The sequence below is a fragment of the Pogoniulus pusillus genome, chromosome 5 (genome assembly GCF_015220805.1).
Source record: "Pogoniulus pusillus isolate bPogPus1 chromosome 5, bPogPus1.pri, whole genome shotgun sequence".
NCBI lineage: Eukaryota > Metazoa > Chordata > Aves > Piciformes > Lybiidae > Pogoniulus > Pogoniulus pusillus.
Genome location: NC_087268.1, coordinates 14,488,608 through 14,508,762, shown reverse-complemented (window position 1 = coordinate 14,508,762; position 20,155 = coordinate 14,488,608). Strand labels below are relative to the sequence as shown.

General features: G+C 45.7%; 1 protein-coding gene across 5 annotated transcripts in view; it reads left to right on the top strand.

The window, feature by feature from the left end:
* Positions 1-20,155, top strand: part of LSAMP (limbic system associated membrane protein) — a 1,399,195-nt gene that overhangs the window by 1,131,485 nt on the left and 247,555 nt on the right. The gene's annotated exons all lie outside the window — the stretch shown is intronic.

The following is a 20,155-nucleotide window of genomic DNA, read 5'->3' as shown; positions in this document are numbered from 1 at the left end:
GATGCCAGGCAAGAGCTGTTGTCTTCCAGCAGCTTCTTCACTGTTTGTGGTCTTTCTCATTTCCTCTGGTGTTGGAGGTCAGCTCCTGAGCATGCATCATTTGTTTCTCAAATCTGTGGCTGGATAGGAGATGAAGCATCAGTCTGAGGCAGCAGTGGCACATGTAACTCTAAGTGCCTTGCTCAGCAATCTCCACACCGCCTTTAAATGCATCTCATCCTGACCAGAAATAGATCAGTGATGCCAAAGACAAAGCTCATTTCATTATCCAGGGAGACAGCAGCCAGCTAACATCTTCCCTAAGCTATTATCTGCCTAAATTATTCTACTTTGAGATGAGAAGAGGGTCCAGACTCTATATATAAACTTCTTCACTACTGGCTTCCACACTGAAACTGCCTGTCTAGCAGACTCCTGCATCTCCAGGTCGGACACTTCTCCCTTTAGGCACTGGCTCATACTCAGAGTATTCCTTTGAGCAGGTAGGCCAGGTCTCACATGGTCACTGGAATCTCAGCCATCCTTGCTGTAGACCACTGTAATTCTTCTCTGTCAGAGTACCTCTGGAGAACTGGTACTTGCATATACAGGGACGTAGAGGTGGATTGACCTCTTGGTAACAGACCAATTGCCTTAACCAAACTGTATGTAGAAGACTGATCTTCCAAAGCAGCTTTTGAAATTAGATTTAGAAAGCAGGAGATGTGCACCAAACTTGTTTTGTGCCTTGCCATTCAGAATGGACACCCTTGAGAAGACATTCTCAGGGGTGGTGAATGTACTGCTAGCCTGAGACATGGAACATCTGAATTACTTTCATGCTTTTACAAGAATCTTTTGTGAGCTGGGGCCTCGCTCAGATGCCCACCAGCTTAGGCTTGTCTAGGGAAGGGTTTATACCAGACCCTGGCTTCCTACAGTCATCACAGAGGATGAAGTATTTCACTTAGGCCTTCTCATTGCACTCTGGATACAGCCTCTTCTTTCCTCTGACTCAGTAAAGAATCAGGCTTTGCCAGTCTTAGATAGCAGGTGACCTCAGTCTCTTTAGCTAGGATCAGAGAAGCATAGAATGGTTTGGATTGGAAGTGACTTTAAAGATCATCTAGTTCCAACACTCCTGCCATGGGCAGTGACCACTTCCACTAGACCAGATTGCTCAAGGCCCTGTCCAACTTGACCCTGAATACTGCAGAGGTTAAACAGCAGATGACTAAGGCTGGTGCATTCAGGCAACAGAGTTATCTTTGCTTCAGCACCCTAGAACAGCTGTTCCATACAGTGAGAGCATTTCACATCTTTCCAATATGTTGCACAAGCATTAATTAATTGCCCACTGTTTTCAGTGGTGTTCCATGATAGGATAAAAAACAAGTACAAGCTAGACCACATGAGGTTCCACCTCAATACAAGGTGACACTTCTTTACAGTAAGGGTGACAGAGCACTGGAATAGGCTGCCCAGAGAGGTTGTTCTCATTCTCTGGAGACACTGAAATCCTGTCTGGATGTGTTCCTGTGAGAGGCTGGCCTCAAGGATCTCCTGAGGTCCCTTCTCACCCATACCATTCTGTGATTCTGTTCTCTAGTTGGCCAGTTTCACTTTCTACGAGTCAAGCGTGAAGTGCTACAAGCAGTACCTGGCATTTGATGGGCAGAGTGATGTCTTGTTTGGGGTGGGGGAGTTATGGTATGAGGTGTGATCATTCAGTGCATGCTCTGAAAGTGAGACTTCTAGCTTTGCAATCAGGGCCTTGGGTAACAGTCTTCTTTCAGCAGGACCATAAAATTCCTTGATCCACAGACTCACTGGCAGCACTATTTTTAGCATGCACCACTATGTCTCTTTCCCTTCGAAGGCTGGGGACATTCGTTGAGGCAGACTTCAGCAGGAGCAATGCTACTTTTGAGGCTTGAGTCAGGGTAATGCAAAGACTGATTCAGTAGTGTCACTGTGTCCTTACAAACTGCCACCAACTCTACTCTCATGTTAAAGCAGCCTGAAATATTGGTTACAAATCTGACTTGTCAGGGCCAGGTTCTGCTGTGGTTACAATGCACAGCACATGATACCCAGGGAAGTTTTCACTTGGAGGTGACGGTGGGAAGAACAAGAATATGAGAGAAGCAGAGGACTGCTAGAGCATTGTCACTGTGTGATAAGCAATTTGTTTGCAAGTGGCTTGGTGATTCCTTCCAGTGTTCTAGGGCTCGGTAAGTGCTCACTAAAAAAGAGCAATTTTTAGGCCTCCAGCTGTATGAAATGTTCGCTTCAGAGAATCATTAGTTGCTCAGTGTTGGTACTCTTGTATTGGTTAACTGAATATCATGCTAATTGTTGTCTTTCTCAATGGGCTAACTAAATATTTTATTTTTAATTGAGTTATTGGGATTTATTTTCTTTTTTCCCCCATCTGAAATGCTCACTGTGATGGTTTGGGCGTTACCTGCCCCCACCTGCTTTGGAAAATCACCCAGACTAGACTCAATGGCTCTGGAAAATTGAATGAAGCTTTGTATTTACAGCTTAGCACAATATATAAGCAGGTGTTTATAAAATATACAGAAATATACAAGTTAAAAAGTAAAGCAGAAACACAACAGCCCTCCCAGATATCTGAGTCCCCAGGAGGGGTGCCCAACCACCCTTCCACCTTACTCCCACCCCTCTACCTTACCCCAGACCTTGCCTGTGTTCAAAGTAGAGTTTGGAGGGTCAGCCAGGGGGGTTAGGAAGCAGATGGATTAGTCAAGCAGGTTAGAGAGAGAAGTGCAGCCCAAAAGGCCCAGAGAGAGACTCTCTTATCTATATTTATGTTCTTGTTCTTATACATCTCAGCAACCCTAAGAGTGCAGTAAACATCACCATTGTTTCCTCTTCACAGCCTACAATCTCATTCTTCTCACCAAAATATCCCAGCTAGGTTCAGACTGGTGCAGTCATGTGTCAAAATGAAACCACAAAAGTGGTTTTATATGCCGTGATTTTTCAGTTTTTCATCTTCTACATTTAAATTTGAGAGAGTGGTTGGCATTGGAATGGGCTGCCCAGGGAGCTGGTGGCATTGCTGTCCCCAGAGGTGTTCAAGAAAAGACTGGATGGGGCACTTAGTTCCATGGTCTAGTTGATTGGACAGAGCTGGGTGCTAGGCTGGACTGGATGATCTTGGAGGTCTCTTCCAACCTGGCTGATTCTGTGATTTGGGTTGAAAAAAAAAAGGTTATAAGGCTGCAATAAAACATGGGAACAAATTGCAGAGCTTAAAAAATTTAGCACAGACTGGAATTACTTTATTTAACTTTTTTTGGCCTGTCCTAAAAATAACAAATAGTTTGCTGTCTGGTATGAATCAGCCTTCCTGTTACAAAGCATGAAACCTTGGCAGCTCACAAATTTTCACTGACACCCAGCAAGTTGTCAAGTGCTCACAAGTAGCAAGTGTCATGAAATCATGAGTCAAAGCTATTCAAACTCATCTCTTTTTTTCCCTGAAACCAGTAAAATATTTCTCTGCTGTTACGTTCATCTAATACTAGCAGACACAGTGTTATCCACCCAAGGAGAAGTAAAATGGGAGCCAACTGCATTTGTTACCAGATCTCAGAAGCCTTCCAGTGTGGATGGTGATGTCTGAGTAATGTTTGTCTTTTGCTTATATTCTTTTGGTGTTTTCTCTTTGCACTTCTGGTTCTTAACTTCAGTCACCATAGGTTGGTTAATTATGTGCTGTTTGGCTGATTCTGCAGAAGTTGCTGTGTATCAGTCACAGAAGAGGTGGTAATGTTTTGAAGCAAATGTGAATGTTCCTTAACAGAAAATCAGAAAGAAATAAGCTAAAGACATTTAACAAATTTGAAGTTGTTTTCACTTAGTAATTCTGAAGATTCTGTTGATGTCAAGTCTAGTTACAAACTGCAGCCTCAGATACTAAGAAATAATCTTTTGAGTCTTAATAAAAAAAGTCTTCAGACAGCTGTCCAACTCTGGGAAATAAATGGGCACAATTTGATTTTAGCCATGACAATGCACAATGTGGCATTTTTTGAATCAGAAAAACTTGGAGCCTGGAAATTAAACTGTCAGTGCTGGAAAGTATGGGACTGTGAAGACCAAGAAGTGTTTAATCAGTGTGTTAGGCTCATTCTCGAAAGGGGCAGGAAGCCCTGGAAGGACAAAACTCTACAAAATGTAATTGCACAGCAAAGATGGAGGAAGGTGGATGCATGAGGGGAAAGAGCTGGACAGACAGATGGAGGGCAGTGGAGAAAATAAAAACCCAAAAGGTTTGCTTTTCCCACCTAGTAATATATGCAGGAGGAAAAAGGCATGATTCCCCTAAATCCTTTTTCACACAATCATTCTTAAACAGAAGCCATAACTTCAGAGACAGAGCAGAAGCTTCCAACTCAGGCACTGTGAGCAACGTGGTGCTGGCAACGTTAAGTACATGGGTTTGTAGTTCCTCGTGTGAGCAAGGGAATAAGAGCACCAACACAAGGTATTTCTCACACAGAAAACCTTTAGCTCTTTGTCCTTATTTCACTACTAATGTGTGCCCTGACTCTGCATTATTATTAATGGTGAATTTTGGGCCTTTACTACATTCTCATTGTCCCTAATTCCAGCAGTACCCTGGCACAGGCTACAGCTGTAGTCATTCATCCAAGCTGTAGTGTAGCATCATCTTGGACAGTAATGCTTTCTTCAGTCCCAGAGAAGGAATTCAATGCCCTGTCTGCTACGAAGCACAATGCTTCCAATGAGCTGAAACCATGCAGTTTCTCTGCAGAGATGAGCTTTGTTTTGCCATTACATACCCTATGTGCTTATAAGGTTATCACAGAACCACAGAATGTCTTGATTTGGAAGATCCTTTAAGATCATCTAGCTCCACCCTCCCTGACATGGGCAGGGACACCTCCCACTAGACCAGTCTGCTCAAAGACTTATCCAGCCTGGTCTTAAACACCTCCAGAGATGAGGTATCCACAACTTCTCTTGGCAACCCATTCTAGTGCCTCACTACCCTCATAGTAAAGAACTTCTTCCTAATGTCTAATCCAAATCTACCATGCTCTAGTTAAAAAAACATTACCCTTGTCCTGTCACCACATCCTCTCCAGCTTTCCCATAGGTCCCCTTATTTCCCATCTCTATTCTCTCTGATCTTAACCCTGATGTTTCCTTTCATCTTAATGGAGCACAGACTGAAATGCCTGTACCCAGAATAACATGTTCTTATGTGGTCCAAACATGAATGTGATTTTTCTTTCTTTTGCTTCAACCTGGAGTGCTGGTTGACAACCATCTGAACATGAGCCAGAAATGTACTCAGGTGGCCAAGAAAACAAACAGCACTCTGACCTGTATCAGAAACAGTGTGGCAAGCAGGAGTAGGGAAGTGATTGTGTCTCTGTACTAGACACTGGTGAAGCCACAGCTTGAATACTGAGTTCAGTTTTAGGCCCCTCACTACAAGAATTGAGGGGCTGGAGTGTGTCCAGAGACCAGTAACAAAGCTGTCAAAGGGTCTAGAGAACAAGTCTTATAAGGAGCAGCTGAGGGAACTGGGATTGTTTAGTATGGAGAAGAGGAGGCTGAGGGGAGACCTCATGGCTCTCCACAACTACCTGAAAGGAGGCTGCAGAGAGCTGGGGGATTGGTTTCTTTGACTTAGTGACAGGTGATAGAATGAAAGGAAATGGCCTGAAAATACCAGGGGAGATTTAAATTGGATATTAGGAAAAAAATCTTTATGGAAAGAGTGGTCAGGCATTGGAACAGACTGCCCAGGAAGGCTATGGAGTCACCATCCCTGGACGTGCTCAAGAAACACACAGACGTGGCAGTCTGGGCCATGGTTTAATGGCCATGGTGATCTTAGGTTGATGGTTGGACTTGCTGATCTTAGAGGTCTTTTCCAACAGAAACTATTCTATGATTCTATGATTTCATATGATGTCTTTAAAGTCTGGTGGACTTGAATACCTGGAAGATTTGAAGGGGAGGGAGCTGAACCTGAGCTGTTTTACTCATGGCTAGTTTACACGCAAGTAAAACCGAGCGGTGCCCATGTTTCTTCTGCACGCTTCATTATGTGCTGCCTCCCCACAGCTTGTTAGTTGTCACTTATGATCTGGGGGGGGGAGTGTCACAAACCAATCACTCCCAAATGGTGCAAACTGCAAATTTGTGTATGAATGTAACTCCCTGCGTGCGTGTCTGATCAGCATCCATAATTGATGTCAGGGAGATTGTTTATAGTGCTGGGATGAGAAGCCCTGGTTTTGGGTCTGAATGCATGACTCTGCTGTGACTTTGCTTTCTGCTCTGATATTGTTTGTTTTATTTGTAAGGCCCTTTTCCCTCATCTTCTCTATCCCTCTGTCTCTGTTTGTAGAGGAAATAGGCAGGAGTGACATGTAAAGGTGCCCTCAGAGCCAATTTGCAGCAGCTGGTAAAGATCACGCTATATCCATCTGAAAGTGCCTATCCATAGGGAGCTGCCTCCAAAACTGAACATAAGAGAGTGTTTTAAAGAGGTAGCTAAAGCAGGAAAAGAAACTGTTTTAAAGTAGAGAAGAGCAAATCAATTCAGAAACAGCAAAGCTGTCCTCAGCCCATTCTCCTAAGCCTCCTCTGACAGCTGAGAGTTTGATTAATTTTTGAAATGATTTTCATACATTTTTTCACTTCCTCAGTTTTGACTGAAAGTGCAGAGGCACTGAAATCCTGCTAGACACATTGTATTAGCAGCTCCTTTGTAACCACAATGTAGAATGCACTGAAAGCTCCAGCCTATGCCTTTATAGATTCAAATCCCTTGGCATTCGAATCCCCTGTTTTCAAGTTACTGAGTTGTTACTTTTTTGGTTTCTTTAGATTTTTGTTTTGCTTTTCTTTGCCTCTTCACAAAGCTAAGACCTATCTGCAAAATTTGGCATTAGATTTTGGCCAAAAATATTATTATTCCTTTTGCCCTATCTACCTAGCCAAACTAATTGGGAGTTTTGTTGGTTATGCCAGATGGAAAAAGAAATTGGCACTGAAGTCAGGTTTCTTTGGCAAGATCTGTTTTACTTGTTCACAAGAAAATATCAAGTCTTGCTTTCTATTCTGCAGCAGGGAGCAGAGGCTGTGCTCTGCAGAGATGCTTTCTTCATACACCACTTCAACATGGTGCAGCAGCTTGAGAAGCTCTTTTCCTGGGTTCTCATCTACTGGCTCATCACCATCATTCTTCTGTGCTCCTCTGTTAGCTCCAGCATGCTGTCACATTTTCTGCCATCACTGTTTGCCTCCACTGTGCATACTCAGCAAGGTTTCCTTAGCAAATCCAAGCTCATACTTACTCTAACTACCATGGTGACAGCCTCAAATAGCTCTTGCGTGAGCTACTTGACCCTATGAGTTTCATCAAGGTTTAAGTTGTGTGTTCCCAACCTTTGGGGATTGGATTAATACTCTAAATCATCCTTCATAAGCATCAAGTAGGACAAGGTATCCCTTCTATATTACAAAGGTGCCAGAACACTGAAACAGGCTGCCCAGAGCTGTTGTGGAGACTTTCAAAACCCACCTGGATGTGTTCCCGTGTGACCTGCTCTAGGTGATCCTGCTTTGGCAGGAGGGTTGGACTAGGTGATTTCTAGATGTCCCTTCCAAACCCCTAACACTCTGTGATTTTATGGTTTTGTGATCTGCAGGCTTGTGGCTTTATGGCAGCAGATGATGCAAGGCTCTACCAGTTGTTTAGCAAGCAATGTGCACTGTCAAGTCCTCTGTAAGGTTTTTATTGCTAAGAAAAGTGATCTGATTCTCTATTCCTTCTGCAGGCTTGTTGTCGGCTTCTCTCCCTTGCCACTTCTATATAAATGTTGTAAAGCTATCTTTAGCTGAGCTACTGGTTAATCCAGCATTAATTGACCTCCCTAATTGTACTTTGCTATTTTCTCTCCTTTTATCCATAAATTGGTCTACTGGGCAGGGGGTCTGGAGGGCAAACACATTCATTATGTTAGCAGCAAACAAGATATGAATCACACTGCAGGGGATAAAATTAAATTTACAGTTTCCCCTTGTAGATGTCATAAAATATTGATTTAAAACAAGAGGGGACACAGCAGCAGAGACAGCATATTGGCTATCTCGGCTTCTTCTCGCCGTGTTCTGCAAGGGGTGCTTGCTGTCAGTCCCTGTGTGTCTGGTTGGTAAGGAGTGGCTGGTCCTCCAGGAGATGTACAGGATGATGGAAAGGCAGAAGGAAAGGTTAGGGGTATTTCTCTTTGTAGGCCCATGGGTAGGTTACTTAGGGCTGTCGTCTTGGTTGCAGACCTTTAAGACCTCTCTTTATGTATGCCATGTATATATAACATATATATATATATGTGTGTGTGTATATATACACCATTATATTCTGTGGATGGGCACTGCCTTCAAAACCTACCTCTTTTTTTCTCCAGACACATTGTCCATGCTCAACTTTCCCTGCCTATTTTTGAGATTTTAGAAGTGGCATCTTCAGATGTTTTGTGTAGCATGCCAGTTCCATCTAGGCTTACTTTGCCATGTTAGACATGACATTTTGTCCCCGTTAAGCCTCCTACCTTTTCCTCATCTCATTATTTGCCTGTATGAGGGACTGTTCTTCCCACACATGCAGAGCCTAGCATGATGAAGATCCCCTTAGGGCCCCCATGTGGGTACCCCACTCCTGCTAATTAAAGGGAGTCTAGATACTGCTCATTAAGCTTTGTGTTCATGTTTACCTTGTATGCTATGCTGAAGAGAGGAGCTAATAGCTGGAAAGTCCACCAAACCAACAACTGCTTTTATAGTGCTCAGCTAGAGTGAGCCCTAGCAACTGGCAAGTTGCTAAAGCACAGCATTTTGGCTTTGTGCCCTCTTCCCTTTTCATATCACCTCAACTAGACTGGAAGTGCTCATGTGGTGGGAAGCCAGGAAGAGGCATGTAGTCCATTCTCACATGAGAAGTGGTTGTCAACAGTAATCCCTATGCTAAGTCCCTCCATGGCTGCTAGGAATGGTTTGAATGGCAGGAGCAGGCATGGGGCCAAATATAAACTTGATGCTTGGTGAAACATCATCTATTACATGTCTAATGATGTTAGATAATAATTTAGTCCCTTCTGTGCTGGCAGCCAGTTCTCATTACTGGTGAATTGGACCTAGATTCGGTCACTGATGAAATCAATCGTCAGGAGCAAGTTGTTACGTTAGCATAAGTGTGTTGCTTTTATCCCCATCCTGCATGGGAGGGTCAAAGGCTGCAACTACATAAAACATTTCCCTCTTCCTATTCTTTCCTGGGGAGAGCTCTGGTTAAGGTGCACCCTGACAAGACTAATACAGCTGCTGACATGGGATAAAACCAGTATGTTGTCCAGACAGCCCAGAGGTTTCAGCACCTCTCTACACCAGAAATCTTGTCACTGCACTCTGACAGCTGTCAGGAAAGTGGAAAGACATGGGTGGAAAAGTCTTTTCTTGACGACTTGTGCTTTCACCGAGCTGTAGAGCTCTGTCTGGGTGCACATGAAGAATTAGATGCAAGATTCTGCATACTACCTGCTATGGGATCTAATCTAACAAGTGGTTACAGATAAGAACTGTCTGCTGAGATCTGATGTGAAAAGCCATGCAGAGGAAGCTGTTTGCAGTCAGGAACTTTTATTAGCTCCAAGACATTGAGTGCATATACCCAAGCACTCCCTTCTCTCCATTTTATCTATCTCTTAACTGTGTGCCTACCCACTGACCCCACTCTTCCAGCTTGTTCCTTTAATCAGCTTGGGGATGTAGGAGAATATTTCGTCAGAGAATATTTCTGACTGCCAAACTCAGCTTGTTTGTGTCTCACTGCAAAGCAGACCTCAAGAGGTGAAATGCCGTAATCACTTTCATTTTTGATTCCTCAGATCACTTGCCTCTCGATAACTATGATGTGTTTTGAGGACTGGGAATGAATTTAATGATGCTATCACAATTAACCTGCCATCTTTTTTATTTTAAAATACTTTTTTTTTCCAGCTTTACTTCTGGGCTGAAGCCTTTGCTGTCAACAACTTTATCTGCTATTTACCAATTCACCACAGAATCCTTACTTGGCACATAAAATGAGAAGGCACATTTTCAAACTTTGGCATCTTTATTTGTGCAGTCTCTCCTGCTCATTTTTGGTATGTTCTCATGATTCTGTAACATCTAAACTAAAGTTACCTGCTGCTGTGGCACCCTCACCTACCCCAGACCTCATGAAGTGAGCACAGCAGCCCTTCTCACACTGGGCCGCAGAATGGAAGAAGAGTGTGGTACTTCTGTGTGTTTGGAGTTGCCTTTAGTGGTGATCTCTAGGAACAGGTTAGGAAAAGCTCTCCCCTGGAATCATTTAAGGATAGCTGATTGATAGATTTGGGGAGCACATCTGATCATAGAATCATAGAATCAACCAGGTTGGAAGAGAGATCCAAGATCATCCAGTCCAACCTGGCACCCAGCCCTGGCCAATCAACTAGACCATGGCACTAAGTGCCTCAGCCAGGCTTTTCTTCAACACCTGCAGGGACAGTGACTCCACCACCCCCCTGGGCAGCCCATTCCAATGCCAGTCTCTCTCTCTGGGAAGAACTTCCTCCTAACATCCAGCCTAGACCTCCCCTGGCATAACTTCACACCGTGTCCCCTTGTTCTCTTGCTGGTTGCAAGAGACCAACCCCCACCTGGTTATGGTGTCCTACAGTCCTTTCCACTTCTGTTTCTTTGATTCTGTGAGAACCTGTCACACCCATTCAACTTCTTTCCTTTTGGGAATTTTCTAGGGCCTTTAGAACCTATCTAATAAAAGACACACTCAGGGATGCTCTGTATGCTCTGCTGCCTTGCAATATGTCTTCTAGAGATAGCTTAGGACCATGCTAGGGCTTGCACTCATGTCTTTTCTCCCTGTAGAGGATGTGAAATTACTTCAGTCCTTGGTGATTCATTCAAGCTGCAGTGGTGGGTGCTTTTCAGCTCGGGGCTCCTCAGTCCCCATCCCAGTATATCACCCACGATGGAGGCTATCATTTGACCCCTCTCCATCAGACACCAACTTTGAATCATAGAATGGCTTGGGTTGGAAGAGACCTTAAAAATCATCTAGTCCTAGCCCCCAGTGTGTTACAGTCATCTTTGTAAGAGTCTCATTTTCATTACTCCTTCAAGACTATGCCTGGGTTTATATCACGTTCGACAGTAGTTTTATGTGCCATATTGAGAGGCTAAAGTGACTTTCTGCCCACTGTGGGCAATTTAAGACTTTAACATGAGACGAGTAAGCTGTGGTGCCATTAGTCACTCAGTCTCTCCTTTTCTCTTTCATGTGACACTTCTTCCCCTCCCTCCTTGTCTGTTCTTCTGCAAGAGATTTTCCACCTTTCTCCTTCTCTGCACAAGCCCAAGTATGAAGCAGAGCAGCTGTCTTCTTTCTGCCTGGCCCAGGGGTCTGAGCATCTGGATGGAAGTGCTGATTCTTCTATTTTGTGCAGCACAGAAAATGTACCCTAATATCCTTCACTTCCAAGCAGAACTGGAGCTGGTCCAGCCTATGAAATATGCCTAGAATCTCTATTTTCCCCTCCTAGCCTGCCTGTCACCAGAGAAATCCCAGCTACATCAAGTGCTTATTCTGGTCTTTGGCTTGTTCTGTTGCTGGGAAGGTGACTCGGGAGAATTTTGGGTCCCTGCCAGTCATTCATAAGCCAATAGCAGCAGAGGTAATTGTCACTCACAGCACTTGTGCCAAAATGTGGGCATGGGCCTGGGAGCTTTCAGGAGACCTTGAAATGTCACACTGTGTGATTGGTTGTTCAGGAATTTTTGGAGGGTCACTTGGTCTATTAAGAAGAAATTCTTTACTGTAACAGTGGTAAGACATTGGAACTGGTTGTCCAAGGAGGTTGTGGAGGTGCTCCAGGCCAGGTTGGACAAGGCCTGGAGCAACCTGTTGCAGTGAAAGGTGTCCCTGCCCATGGCAGGGCAGCTGAAGGTTGAAACTAGATGATCTTCAAGGTTTCATCCATCCTAAACCATAACTCTCTAATTCCGTATCAGCTCCTACCAATAGATATTTCCTGGAAGTTAATCTTTATTTTTTTTTTAACTAAACCTATGCATCTTCAATCTAACCTAACCAGAGATGAGTGTAAATAATTTCCAAGAGCAGATTTTACCCCTCCTCCTTCTCTACTACCTAGCACCGAAGAGAAAGTGCCTGCGTGCAAGCCCTTTGTGAGCCTGCACTTTTATCAGTGCCCTCCATCATGGCTGTTTGTTCTGCAGAGGGCGTTGTGTATAAAGGAATTACTACAACATATGGCCAACACTCCACACTTCATATGTTATTCATCGCATTAGAGAGCCCAGCCACATGTCCCTTCTGCAGCCAGGGGAAAGTGCTGGCCCTGCTCCTGTCAAGTGGCCCTCCTAATTTGTCTCTCTGTAAGCAGCTTCATGCTTGTTTGCAAGCGTTGCTGGATTGTGAGGGTAATACCAAAAAATTGGCAAGGAATGAAGCAGTAAGGAAGTGACTTACGGAAATCAGATGGAAGAGAGGACAGTGCAGAGGAAATTGAGAAGGGAGGAGGAGTTCAGGTTTGCTAATGGAATAGAAAAGGAATAAAAGGAGAGTGATGACTTGAAAAAAAAAGAAGTAACAGACAGCTGTGTTTTGAAGATGTAAAATCAACATTCTCTCCTCTCTCAGCCATTAAATTTATCTCTGAGCTTGTTTTAAATTCCAGATTGTTGTCCCAGAAGTCAGGTCTAAATTCTGAGTGGCTAATTGCAGCCTGTCCTACTTGTCAGTCCTGTTCTGGTGGCTGTAGGGTCTCAGTTTCTGAACTGAAATGTGTTCTATTGCTGCTGTGATCTAACCAAGGAGCAGCTTCTTCACCACGGTAAGGGAAACGACAGTGACAAAAGTCCTTCTGGGTTTGGGTATGAATATACAGCTTCTATATACTCATCCCAGTTTCCTCCCAGGAAATTTCCCTGCATTCTCAGAGGGAGATCCCTCCACATTTTGAGTACAACTTTTACCTCCAGAAGTTGCATAAACAAGTGTCTGTCTTGGAGTTTTCAGCACATCCACAACATCTTCCTTGGTGAGATTGTGTGGCAGAGAAAGCAAGAAGCAGGGTGGGAAAAGCATACTCTGCTTGAGCTTCAAGTTGGTGCCAGCACACTCAGCTCTTTCTAGAGGCTTCTGAATACTGATGTGAGGCAAATCTCCCATTGAACCTTGTGAGAATTTAACTTTCAAACAGCAGCTATCCAGACAAAAGAATGAACTACATCTTCCTTGAAATCAGAGAGTAGTTTCAGTGGGAAAGGAGCTGTGGGGGTCTCTCATCCAATGTCCTGCTCAAAGCAGGACTAACCTCAACATTAGGTCATGTTTCTTGCTGAGTCAAATTTTGGAAGTCTCCCAGGAAAGCAACTCTTCAACCTGTCTTGGCACCTGTTCCACTGCTGATCCACCCTCATTATGAAAATATTTTTCTTTTATGCCCAACCAGACATTCCAGAAGCCTAAAACTGCTTCAGATACAGCCTCAGAAGTGCTGAGTAGAGGGGAATAATAATTTACTTTGGCCTGCTGGCTACACTCTCATCACTGCAGTCAGCTACACATTTAGCCTTCCTTGCTGCAAGGCCATGCTGGCAGGCTGATTCTCAGCTTTTGCTCACCAGGAACCTCTGGTTCTCTTTGTAGCTACTCCCCAGCTGGCTGGTCCTCATCCTGTAGTGTTGCGCGGAGGTCATTTAACAGATGGAAGACTTTGTGCCTATCCCTGTTGAACTTTATGGGGGTCTTGTCCTCCAGTTCCTACAAGTCCCTGGGTAGCCTTTGAATGGCAGCTCCGTCTTGGGCGAGTTAGGTGTCTGCTGTCCCATCACCCAGGCAACTGATGATGAGGTGCACCCTTCTTTCTGCTCCTTTGTGCAGAAGCAGTAGAGAACTACACAATGTTTCTGCCACTATGATTTACAGTGGGGAAAGCCAGATGCATTCTCCAGCTTCTGAGGTACACCACCAATATGAGGCTCCTTCTATCTTGGAGAGGATTCAAGTTAAATAGACGTGACAGAGAAAAAGCAGGGTTAAAAAATAAGACTGAGGCATGTTTTGGCCTGCTCAGTTTGACATTTCAGTCGGGTTTTGTGCTCAGACAGAAAGTGTGTTTGTGGAGTATTAGGACAACATGATAAACATGCCCTGGGCTGCCTAGCTCACTGTGCTATGATATTACCCAGGCTGTAGATAGGCTGGAGCACTTACTTTTCTCCTCCCCCTCCTCTTACCTGTCTCAGAAAGCACAAATCCAAAATACTTATGTCACATAAACATAAGGAAAAACTTCTTTGTTTTGAGGGTGCTGGAGCATTGGGACAGGCTGCAATGAGAGGTTATGGAGTCTCCCTCTCTGGAGACTTTCAAAGGCCTCAGTGGATGTGCTCTTGTGCAACCTGCTCTAGGTAAACCTGGTGTAGCAGTAGGGTTGGACTAGATAATCTTTAGAGATCTCTTCCAATCCCTACCATTCCATGACTCTGTGAAATTTCTGGGATGGGGGCTTGTAACCCTCCATCAACTGGAGAGGTTACATGTGCTAGTGCATGGTGTGACACAAGGCTGAGAGCTGGCCCTGAAGGGAGGAAGCCCAGAAGCTCAAGCCCTGTCCTGAGGAGCTCCCCCATCCCAATCCTCCAGCCCTCCCTTCAGTGAGTGCAGTGTTTCAGCCATTAGAGATTAAGGAAGTAGTAAAATAGGCCAGTTCAATAATAGTAATTAATAACAATAATGAGTGCTTTCAATGCATTTGGGGGTGATTTAATCAGCAGGGAGTGCTGTGGGAGAGCAGGGCATTTTGCAGGTGAGGATAAAAAAGCAAGGTGACTGGGCCCTAAAGTGCACATCTGGGTATGATTTGGAGAAACAATTTATTGGCACCATAAATTATGCTGTTTTGAGCACTTTGGTTTGGTGCTTATGTGGGAAGATGTTACTTGTGATTTAGAGCTCTGTTGTGCACTTTCCAGGTGGGACTTCTGGGGCATCCTTTATGACTGGGCTGGGCTGCCACAAGCTTGTGTGTTAATGAGGCATGGGGCATGGATTCAGCTCTGCAGTGTCCCCTGGCTCACCAATCCCTATGTGGTCTCCTATATCCCATACCATCAAAAGTATGCAGTGCCCACAGCCTGGATGACATCAGGGGAAGCATCCCTCCTGCTTCAGTGTTGCATGTTGGGGCTAGTGCCTCTCAGGCAGCTGCTTGGATTTGCAGCCCTCTCTGCCCAGCTGCATGAGGATGTGTGGCCTCAGCTCAGGTTTGGCTGAAGCTCTCAAACCACCAGGGAGGATTGCTTGTGCCCCTAGAAACGTTCTGGTTTTGCAAGGGTGAAACGTGAATGGCAAAGGAGAAAAGCATCCTTTGCAGCACTTAGTTGACATTCTCATTGATCCCAGTGATTTTGTGTCAGCACAGTGGTTGGAGTCGACCTCCGTGCTAGAGCCTTGCCTGGGTGAGCAGACATCTCTCAATAGATTTTATTAATATTATTATTATAGGGCCTGTGGCATATTAAGAGCCTGCTAGGACTCAGCACTCCCTCTCTCAGGCTTCAGTCATGTCAGGGGAGCAGGCAGGGTGCCGTGGGCGGTAGCAGCAAGGAGCAGAGACATGAGCGCAAAGGACTCCACAGCATCACGCAGGCAAGGGCAGTGCATGGTTTGCTCCTCATTAGGGGTGCCCCCAACAAGGCATGCGCAGGGCAGGTGAGCTTCAAACAGTGAAGCAGGAAAACTCTTGAGGAGAAAGATGTCAAAGAATGCTAGACTGGAGGGCAAAATAAATTAAAGCAAACAAACCAGAACAGCAATCCTTAAAAGCAGTGGACTCAGCTTGGAGGTCATCGCTGGTTTGGTGTGCAAGTAGGATGTAAGGAGCACAGTATGTAAAGGGGACAGGGAGGTTCCCTAGGCTCATGGAAGAGTTGTGGGCTTTTAGTTGGGCTCTTCATACACCTTTTCTTGAGGAGTCAGATGAAACAGCAGGAAAGATGTAAATGAGAAGGAAGCCGGGGAGAGAGAGGAACGGTGAAGGGGCCATGACCATGCAGAGCCTGCAGGATACTGGGAGCTACTGGTGGGGTATGCAACAAGAAAAAATGAGCCAAAGCAAACAATCTGTATCTCTGGCTAGAGGCAAGCTGCTTACAGAGTCTCCATCCCAAGCCCTCTGGGACTTTTAATTCACTGAGGCAGAGGGATCCCATCAGTGGGCTGGGCTGAGCTCATGAGGCTTCTCTGTCCAAACAGGGCTATCCTTGTCAGGGGATACACTGGGGGGCTCACTAAGTTTTCACTGGTAAGGGAAAAAAACCCTGGGCACAGACCCTCACTTTGAAAGGCCTGCAGACACTGGTTTGAAGGAAAAATAGTCTAAAATTTGGGCACAGAGATCACATCTATGTCAGCAGGCAGCTAGAGCTGCAAATGGCTGACACTCAGAGCAGCAGCCCTTCCAACATCATATGATCGTCTCTGTGCAGGTTTTTGCTGACGGATATGATATATGCATACAAAGTATTTTGTTATTGTTATTATTACCCAAAGTTATGGATCAGCTTGAGAAACTCAAATGCAGTAAATCACTGGGACTGGGGTAGCATTAGTCTCAGGGCTCCGAAGTAAATAATGCATGAAATATACTGACAGCAGCGTTTGACGGATCCTTACAAACAGCATCTCCCTAACAAGTGCAGAGCTGCTAATAGCAGGGCTGGATTCAGGGAAGAAAAACACTGAAATCAATCCATGCTCAGGCAAGATGATGCAGAGGGGTGAATACTGCCCCTTCCTTGCCCTGGAGGACCAGTGAGTGATTTTAGAAGAGGGATGACAGTTGAGAAGGTCAAGAACAGGGTGGAGGCTCCATATCCAGTTTTGATGTGAATTTGATGGGCAAGCTGCTCTACCTTCTCCTTCCCTGCTTGCAAGGTGAAGGCAAGGAAGCACTCTCTCCAGTCCGCTCTGCCTTCAGACTGGTGCAGCGTGCTTTGAGATCTTAGGAGGAGAGCTCCAGGCATGCTAAGTACTATTATTTTTTTTTTTTTAATAATCCAAAGACATCCTGGGAATTACAGATCTATGAGCTCTTTTTTGGTTTAGTTCCACCCAAACTGATTGCGAAGCTAATTAAAGACAGACTTCTACAGTGTTCAAGTAAGTACAACATGACAGGGTCAATCCAGTATAGCTTTTGGAAAAGAAAACTGCACCTTTCTGAGCTGCAAGTGGAGTGTTTTTTTTATTTGATGTTTTTCTTTGGTGAGGGTTTTTTTTTTCAGTTTAATAAGATAAAATAAAGGTGATCCCCAGCAGACATAATGTACTTTGATTTTCATAAAGCCTTTGATAAGGCCTTTCACACAAAATCACAAAGGAAAATAAATAGGCATGGGAGAGGAAGCGAGGTCTTGTCATGAATTAAAACCCAGTCAAGCATTAGTAAGCAAAGAAGAGTTGCACCTTTACTTGGAGAGAACAGTGGGAGTCAGCAAACACCACAGAGGTGTTTAGCCTGCCCTGTGTTATGGGGCTGCCATGTTGACACTTTGGTGCTGACTCCAGATTGGACTAGTGAGAAACGCAGCGGAGCTCACAGAATCGTAGAATCAGCCAGGTTGGAAGAGATCTCCAATATCATCCAGTTCGACCTAGCACCCAGCCCTGTCCAATCAGTTAGACCATGGCACTAAGTGCCCCAGTCAGGCTCTTTTTGAACACCTCCAGGGATGGTGACTCCACCACCTCCCTGGGCAGCCCATTACAATGCCAATCACTCTCTCTAGCAACAACTTCCTCCTAACATCCAGCCTAGATCTCTCCCATCACAACTTGAGATTGTATCTCCTTGTTCTCTTGCTGGTTGCCTGGCAGAAGAGACCAACCCCACCTGGCTACAGCCTCCCTTCAGGTAGTTGTAGACAGCAATGAGGTCAGCCCTGAGCCTCCTCTTCTGCAGGCTGCACACCCCCAGCTCCCTCAGCCTCTCCTCACAGGGCTGTGTCCCAGGCCTCTCACCAGCTTCATTGCTTTTCTCTGGGCACATTCCATTATCTCAACATCTCTCTTGAACTGAGTAGCCCAGCACTGGACACAGCCACAGGAGATGTTGAGAGTAAGCACAGCCCTTCACACCCTCTGCAGGATTGCTGCAGAGGTGACGGAGGGGCAGCAGGACCCGCTCCCAGGGCTTGGGCTGGCTGCTTTGGGGTCTCCCTCTGTGAGACTGAGCCCTCCCCCTGCCGCATGGCGCTGTGGGAGCTTTTCCCCTCCTCGCCAGCCAGAGGCAGGTGCAGGGTGTTGCGTGGCCGTGAGTCAGCAGGATTTAAAGGCAGGGTGGGACAGGGCAGCAGGATGACAGATGAGTGTATGGTAATGCAGACTGCACAAACAGGCTCCACTTCAGCCGGGAGGTGACGAGCACCGAGCTCCCGGGCTCCTTGGAGGGAAGAGACTGGGAGTCATGGTGACTAACTAGATAAAAAGCTTCTTCAGTGGGTAGCGTCGACTCCAAAAGCATAGAGGATGCTTGGTTGCCTTTAAGGGACAGCAAAACAATAGGGACTATGTTCTAAAAAAATGACATCTTGAACGCTGGCTACACCCCCGTTTAAGACAGCGTGTAGAATTACCAGAGGGCTATGAAGCATGGTTAGTAATCTTGCGAGATTCACCTCCAAGGAGGCAGCCAGCTGGAGCGAGCGAAGCGAGGTTTGCTCTCTCACCGTAGCGAGCTGGCAGCGCTCCGCGGGCGCCATTTCCCCCGCCCCGCACCTCCCTCGCCTCCTGCCTCGCCGCCGTGCCCTGTGTTGCCTCTGCGCATGCGCCGGGCCGGCCCCGGCCCCCCGAAGCCTCCCCGAAGGGTCGTGCTGAAGGCTCATCATTGAGTTATTGACACTAATGAAGGGTGTGGTGGGGATTGATCGGTCCCTCCTTTTTCTCTCCTCCTGTAATACCAGAACAAGAGGTCACTAGGAGATGCTAATGGTGGCTTAATTTAGATCACATGAAAGGAGACACTGCCTCACGCCGCAGGTAGTCAGCCTGTGAAATCCACACTGCCTCCAGAGGTCAGAGAGTCAAACGCTGCAGGAGGATTTGTCGAGCTTCTGGGTAATTCTGTGAGCAGTATTAACTGCTCTTGCTGAGGATGCAGTAGCACACCACGGACCTCAGTTCAGGGGGCACCCAACTGTGCACAGTGTGGTGCCCACCCAAAGCAGGAGCCAGTACTGGCGCCGGTTGCTTTAGGCTCGGTAGCCAAAGAAAACTGGCCTTGGTTTGGTCAGGTGTTGGAGGGTTGATGGTGAAAGAGCCACCACATCCGAGTTCAGGCCCTCCATATTGCACCAGCACCCTTCTCCTGCACCACTCTGTAGCCTGAACCTGAGGATAGTGGTTCCCCTCCCTTGGTGTTGTGAGAGATCTGCTTTCCAGACCTAAGTCAGAGTCACTCAGTTTAATTTTAAGAGAGGGAGTGAGGGAAGGAGGAGCAGAAAGCCTCATAACTGTCCTGGAAGAGCCTTCTCCGGGTGAAACTTGGATGATCTGCTTCAGAGTACAGCCTCACCTGTACATCCGACCCTTTTCCTCAGCCTCTTGAACATGAAGTCTCCAGTTTAATGCCTTCACCACACCTACAGACAGTTCTTGCCATAGTCCTCCTTTTCCTGCATGTTGCCTGTGGCATCATAAGCTACTTAGCAAGTCTGACTGGACATAGGCATTGATGGGTTTTCTCTGCGAGCAACACCAGCCTGTGGATCATGATGAGTTAAAAAGCCATAAACACGTACAGGTGTTTAAATGTGCCAGCAAGCACAAAGAGTAACAGAAGAGGGAGGAATACTTTTAAAGCCATCCCTGTATCTGTACTCATGTGTGTCTGAAGTCCCAGAAAGGCCTTTAGCCAGAAGGTCTGGAATTCAATCTGTTGTTAGTGTTTTGTTTCCTGTTGATAAATCTGGTTCTTGTTTGGACTACCGAGGCTGTTGAAACTCAGCATAGAGAGCTTTGCAAGGG